This window comes from Myotis nattereri (genome assembly GCF_964212035.1).
Source record: "Myotis nattereri genome assembly, chromosome: 2".
NCBI lineage: Eukaryota > Metazoa > Chordata > Mammalia > Chiroptera > Vespertilionidae > Myotis > Myotis nattereri.
In genome coordinates this window covers 160,102,297-160,109,327 of record NC_138076.1, presented here as the reverse complement: position 1 = coordinate 160,109,327, position 7,031 = coordinate 160,102,297, and the positions used below count along the sequence as shown (strand labels likewise).

General features: G+C 42.9%; 1 long non-coding RNA gene across 1 annotated transcript in view; it reads left to right on the top strand.

Annotated features, from left to right (window-relative positions):
• The first annotated feature begins 53 nt into the window (after nt 1-53).
• LOC308514296 overlaps nt 54-7,031 on the top strand; it is a 91,372-nt gene continuing 84,394 nt past the window's right edge. The window contains exon 1 of the long non-coding RNA XR_013995584.1: nt 54-107. This is a non-coding gene — a long non-coding RNA (uncharacterized lncRNA). The remainder of the gene's footprint in view (nt 108-7,031) is intronic.

Sequence of the window (7,031 nt, the reverse complement as noted above, 5' to 3'; positions counted from 1 at the left end):
GTGGGTGGCGCTTCCGGTGTCCCCGCCCACCCGCTCCCACAAAGGGTCCTCTACTCAGGTGCACGGAGGAAGGCCGCGCCCATTCCAAGGAGATGGTCTGCGGAAAGGTGAGCCCTGGAGCATATTGACTTAGGTTATAATGAAGGAGTAAAAAAGATGTTCGCTAATTTATGGATATTATAGAAAGAGTACATTTTAACAATGTGAAGCAGTAGGTTTGGATATTAGTTCTTCATAGGATGGGAAAAGCAAAGGCTATTTATTCAGAGCTTGCTATATCGCCAGGGATTCAGCTACTGTCACTTGCATTTTGGCACCGCCTAAAAGGCAGGCAGAGGAGAGGGAGAGCTTTATGGTGGAAAAAGGTTTCAGGTGTGCACTGATTCAAGGCTATTTGTATGGGGAAGATGTAGGTGGGCTAACTAGGAGTGGGGCATCCTAAGTGATTTGGTTACAGGTGCCTATTGGCTTTTTTTTTTCCTGGTTGGTCCTAAGTTAGAAGTGGCGACAAAAATTAGGGAAGTTGTCAGTTATTAATCAGCTTCTGGCCAATTTGGGCCAGTTGTTACAGGGATTATTGTTTGGCTTCCGGGACTAGCACAAGAGACAGGGGTCTGATTTATAGCAGGCTGGCTTCCTGGGCTATGTATTACAGAAAGGAGGGTCGGTTTCCTGGCTACGCTTCTGCAAGTTGTGGGTCAGAGTTCTGTTTTTATTTATTTATTTATTTAAAAAATATATTTTATTGATTTTTTACAGAGAGGAAGGGAGAGGGATAGAAAGTTAGAAACATCGATGGGAGAGAAACATCCATCAGCTGCCTCCTGCACACCCCCTACTGGGGATGTGCCCGCAACCAAGGTACATGCCCTTGACCGGAATCGAACCTGGGACCCTTCAGTTCGCAGGCCCACGCTCTATCCACTGAGCCAAACTGGTTAGGGCCAGAGTTCTGTTTTTAAACATGGTCTGGCTATTGTTTGTTTGTGTATTCAGTCTCTCAAATAGAACACCTAGGAATGCTAAAACTGGAATTAGAGGAAGCTTGCAGAATCATGGAGTGCTTGACAAGATGAAAAGAGCCCGTGTGCTACAGATATGCAGATCTGCCAGTCCGTCTTACCTGGTCTCCTCCTTGCAAACGTGGACTGTGGATGGGCAGTCTGATAGTAATCATTATCGTGTTACTTTAAAACCATCATTTTCATGAATTTTATTTTATTTTTAAAAAAAATATTTGTATTGATTTCAGGGAGGAAGGGAGAGGGAGAGAGAGAGAGAGAAACATCAATGATGAGAGAGAATCATTGATTGGCTATCTCCTGCACCCCCACACTGGGGATGGAGCTCACAACCGGGGCATGTGCCCTGACTGGGAATCGAACCATGACCTGGTTCATAGTCGACACTCAACCACTGAGCCACGCCGGCTGGGCATGAATTTTATTTTTATAATAATAGTAGGAGAGCAAGGAGGGAATAGTCTGTAGTAAGTTACTATTAACCTAATCTTGAAAATGATCCCTCAGCTCCTGTGGGCAGTGTGGTAAAACATGGATCTGGGAAGATCATACTTACTTGAATATTCCTAGAAATCTGGCTTCCTGCACAAATCTTATTTGATTTTCACAATCCCTACCCTGTTTTGGGTAGGGTGAATTTCATTGCTGGGAAGGTTTTCATTATAACATATGTAACAAGATGCCCGCCTCCCCCCCCCCCCCCCCCCCGAGTGTTTCCAGAACCACATTACCCTGGACTTTTTAATGGAGGTTTCTGAGCTTTCTCATTGCTGCCTTTAGGAACTGACTTCTTTGGGCCATTTGGGAGTCCCCTATTTACATTTCAGGAATACTAGGGAGTGCAACATCTTAAGGAGCTAATACATAAGGGAAGAAAACAAAGGAAGTTATATTTATTGAGTTCCTACTGTATGCTCACTTTATTCAACATCAGTTCTCATCAGGAAAAGGAAAAATAAAGGCTAAATTCACTTAGCATTTGTTATGCCAAGAAGTACAATTTTAAGAACTTATTCCCCATAAGAATATGGACAAATATCCCTATTTTACAGATAGGGAAATATGTAGAGAACTTAAAGTAATATGTCCGAGGTCACACAACTAGTAAGTGGGAGTCAGACAGCCTGGCTCCAGAGTCTGTGCGTTTACCTCTTAAGCTGCATGCCATGTCTCCTCTACAAGGGGTTGTTGTGAGGGTTAAATGGGATAAACAGTTCATAGTCCAGAACCACTCAATGTGAGAAAGCTATTATTTGGTAAAAGTTCTCTGGTATAGAGGCTTTTATCGCAAGTGCCACTGAGAGGCAGTATTGCCATTCATTTAGTTCCCTTTGTGCTTCCTCCACATAGGTGCAAAACCCCTTTGTCCGAGCCTTCTTCCGTTTTCTACCATCCTCTTTACATTTACTACTTATGTCTACTATCATCCTCTTTGGGTAATCTATCAGCCTAGGTCTCTCTCCCCAAGTTCTTTGCAGACTTGGACCCCACCTATGGACTTCCCTTCCAGTTCAACTCCTATTGTTATTCTGGATGTTTTTAGCATGTAAAAGGATGATCTCTTTTCTAAATAGATAGTTCATTTGGTCTTTATTTATTTTTAATTTTTATTATTGATTAGAGAGAGGAAGGGGAAAAAGGGGGGAGAGAGAGAGAGAGAGAGAGAGAGAGAGAGAAATGCCGATTGTTGTTCCAATTATTTGCGTATTCATTGGTTGCTTCTTGTATGTGCCCTGACCTGCAACCTTGGTGTATTAGGACAACACTCTAACCAACTGAGCTACACAGCCAGGGCCCATTCAGTCATCCTTTAACTCAAGCATTTATTCCATTTATTTCTGGGGAGAAAAAAATTAATGGCATGATTTCTGCTTCCAAAAAAGTTATAGTTTGTAGAGCCAATAGACACAAATAAAAAAGTGTGATGAAGTGTTATGGATTCATTCATAACCCAACTGTTTGCTGGCGTCAGCATTTTCCTTAAGACTTGGATAAAATTGGTACAGGGAACATAGTCACAAAAGTGTAAATGGCATGGCACTTTCAGGACACTGCCAAGAGTTTCATATGGACAGAGCTCAGACTTCAAGGGAAGGCATAGCTGAGAGGTGGGCTAAGAGGCAAGCCATGGCCAGAACATTTCATTTCCAAGGAGTGTGGAAATAAAAAGTACTCATCTTTCATTTTTATTTAGGTTTGGTTAACATTGAAATAAAATATTGATAATATTAATATTTGATAAAAGCCTTGGGAATAAATAATCTTGTTGAAACAAGTACTCCTGTTGAGAATTTGCAGTACTCCTGTGCTAGTTATTTCCCTCCCCAATAAGATAGGAAAGAGAAGGTTAGAGAATAAGTTCTGTTGACACAAGAGCATAATTAACAGGGAGACTATCTAAGGGGGGCCCATGCCATATTTAAGTTTAATCATGTTAGGTTCTGTCTCTTATTATCATAAGTTACTGGAAAGTAATAAAGAGCACCATCATATTTGTTTATGTCAAAGTTTTAGTTTGATCTCATAGGAATGTTTAAGTACAGAGCAAAAGTTCACCTCAAAGTCAATAAAACATGTATTATAGTACATTGCAATTGTTCTTCAATCTATATAATGAATTTGACAAATGAAATTAAACTTTTTTCACCTGAGTTATTAATGAACCCACCAGATTTTTGCTAAGTTACCTGCCAATATACATATCGTATAGATTCTCTTATTAGTCATAAAGTGACATACTCTTTGGGGCTAGCTTTTTCCTTGCAGACTGCTTAAAATAAAGGATGGCAGATTTGCTCTGGCCTGTGTGGCTCAGTTGGTTGGAGTCACGTCTCATACAACAAATGGTTTTGGGTGCAGTTCCCCGTCAGGACACATACTCGGGTTGTGGGTTTGATCCCTAGTCCCCATTGGGGTTCGTGTGGAAGGCAACTCATGGATGTTTCTCTCACATCTATGTCTGTCTCTCTGTCTCTCTCTCTCTCTCTCTTACAATCAATAAAAATAAGTAAATTTTAAAAAATGGAGTCAGGAGGCTAGAACAGAGAACTCACACACCTGTCACCAACAAACTACTGACCCCAACAGGAAGAAAATTACCTTGCCTCTTCCACAGGAAGTAATACTACATTACTACCTCAGCAGAAGCTAATGCCTTGCTCAGTAACAGCTCTGCTAATGGGATATTGTCATAATTCAGCCAATGAAAAGTCACTATACTTTGAACTTGCAGTTACAACAGTCCCTCCGAAGTCCATAAAAGAGCATTTCTATCCTTTGTTTTTCTGGACTTAACACATGTTTCACCATCAGCCTGCATGTCCCAAATAGCAATTCTTTGTTGTTCTGAAATAAACCCATTTTGCTTGAGAAATACCTGGCTATTTGTTGAAGGTCAACAGTTGTATGGTATGGGGTGTAAATTATCTACACTAATAAAAGAGAAAGATGCAAATTGACCATACCTTCGCAATGCTCAACAACCAATCAGGAGTGAGTATGCACATTAACTCAACAAAGATGGTGGGTTAATTTGCATACACAGGCGCCATGGTGTCGAGGCAGGCATTCCACACAGTGCCGGAGCCCCTCTGGGCCTGCTCCGGGCCTCTGGGCAGCATGGGAAGGCGGAAAGGCAGCTCCGGGCTGGAATGAAGGCGGAAAGGCAGCTCCGGGCTGGAATGAAGGCGGTGCCGGCAGCCAGGGGAAGGAAGGCCCATTCTTGCACGAGTCTTTGTGCACTGGGCGACTAGTGTCTCAGTAAAGCTGTTAGTAACATCCTTAAGTCTGGCTGCAGGGTTCAAGGCACAAAGCCGCTGTAGCTGTTTTGGAGAGGTGTGCCAGCATTATGGCTGAGAACCTCACTTTGCAGCAGCTGATCTCAGGTTGGCAGTTTGAGAAGGCTCTGCTAAAATTAGCCTGCCTTCCCCCGCCCCCAGCCAGCAGGGGTTTTGCACACTAGTACTCCAACTTAAATCAGAGGATGGGGCTGAAGTAAACAGTAGAAGATCGTAACTCATGTGTTGTGATTATGGAAGTGATTTCTAGGTTGTTTCAAAAGTCATTAAAATAGCCGAAACCGGTTTGGCTCAGTGGATAGAGCGTCGGCCTGCGGACTGAGAGGTTCCAGGTTCGATTCCGGTCAAGGGCATGTACCTGGGTTGCTGGCACATCCTCAGTAGGAGATGTGCAGGAGGCAGCTGATCGATGATTCTCTCTCATCGATGTTTCTAACTCTCTATCTCTCTCCCTTCCTCTCTGTAAAAAATCAATAAAATATATTAAAAAAAAAAAGTCATTAAAATAAATTAACCAGGCAGCACTATGTGGATGAAAAGGAAAGAGATTGACAACATACTAGTAGTGTAAGAAAGCTAAATTTTCATTTACCCTAACTGGAAGGTAATTAAGAATGTCTAGAATTGATAAATTAAGAAATAGTAGTCTAAGTAGACAAATCTCCTGGGTCAAAGAAAGAAGCATAAATGATTGCACAGCTTTTACAGATGAATGGCTATAAAAGTAAGCAGGCCACTTTGGGTTTGATATTTGAAATAGTCAAGGCATCTTCAGTGTTTGATTCATGTTCAGGTTTGACCTCTGGGGATTCTGCCTGGCCTGGCATATCTCTTCTGCAAGTGTATCTTCTTGCTGCTAGGTGTGATGGTTGAATAGTAATATGCAGGGAGACCGTGGGGTCCAAGCTTCACCCTAATGGGGGAAATGGATCTTCATCTTTGACTGGCATCAGGAAATTACCCTTTTAGTCAATAAACAGGCAGGCTGAAGCCCTGTTACTATAGTGCACCAGAGAATGCCATTTGGGCAGAACAGAGAACACAGTCCCCTCAGGTAGGAGAGAGGCAGAAGCTTACAGGGGAGAATGGGGAAGTGGAGGGAGAGGGAAAAAGGGGAGACAGAAGTGAGGGGAAGGGAGGGAGCAACAAGTGTCTTTTTCCCTTTCACCGGTTCCTCCAGTTTTACTCCTCTACACCATTAGTGGTTTGGATCCAATTAAACATTGTGGGGGAATACAGTTCTCCTCCACCAACAAGCAGTTCTTCATGACACCAGCTGGGTGTGCTACAATTCAACTCAATTCTGACACTGTCTACCACAGTGGTTCTCAACCTTCTGGCCCTTTAAATACAGTTCCTCATGTTGTGGCCCAACCACAAAATTATTTTCGTTGCTACTTCATAACTGTCATGTTGCTACTGTTATGAATCGTAATGTAAATATCTGATATGCAGGATGGTCTTAGGCGACCCCTCTGAAAGGGTCATTCGACCGCCAAAGATGTCATGACCCACAGGTTGAGAACCGCTGATAACAACAAATTCCACAGTCCAAGGGTTCACCCCTCCAAGACAACCCTCCCCACCCACTTCAGATACCAGTTGCAAGCTCAGGTTACCACTTGTGCTTCTGACTGATTGGCTATAGATCAGAGGTTCCAACCACTCTCTACTTGGGTTCTATTAATTTGCTAGAGTAGCTCACAGAACTCACAGAAACATTTTACTTACTAGATTACGGGTTTATTATAAAAGGATGTAATTCAGGAACAGCCAGATGGAGGAGATCCACCGGGCAGGGTATGGGGAATGGGTGTGGAGCTCCCATGCCCTCTCCAGGCATGCCACACTGTCTCAGAAACTCCAAGTGTTCACCAACCTAGGAACTCTCTGAACCCTGTCCTTTTGGGTTTTGTGGAGGCTTCATTACATAGGCATGATTGATTTAAATTATTGGCCATTGGCAATTGAACTCAACTTCTGACTCCTCTCCCCTCCCTGAAAGTCTGGGGGTGGACTGAACGTTACAACCAGTTCTGCCAATGTGGGACTATACTGGGCAGTCTCCACTCATCAGTTAGCCTGAGACTTACTTGGGGCTGATCTGCAGTTTAAGGACCTTCCTCTCAAATCTGACTGTCTTCTCTCTTCTCTCTTTTTTGTTAATCCTCACTTAAGGATATTTTTCCATTGTTTTTTTAGAGAGAGTGGA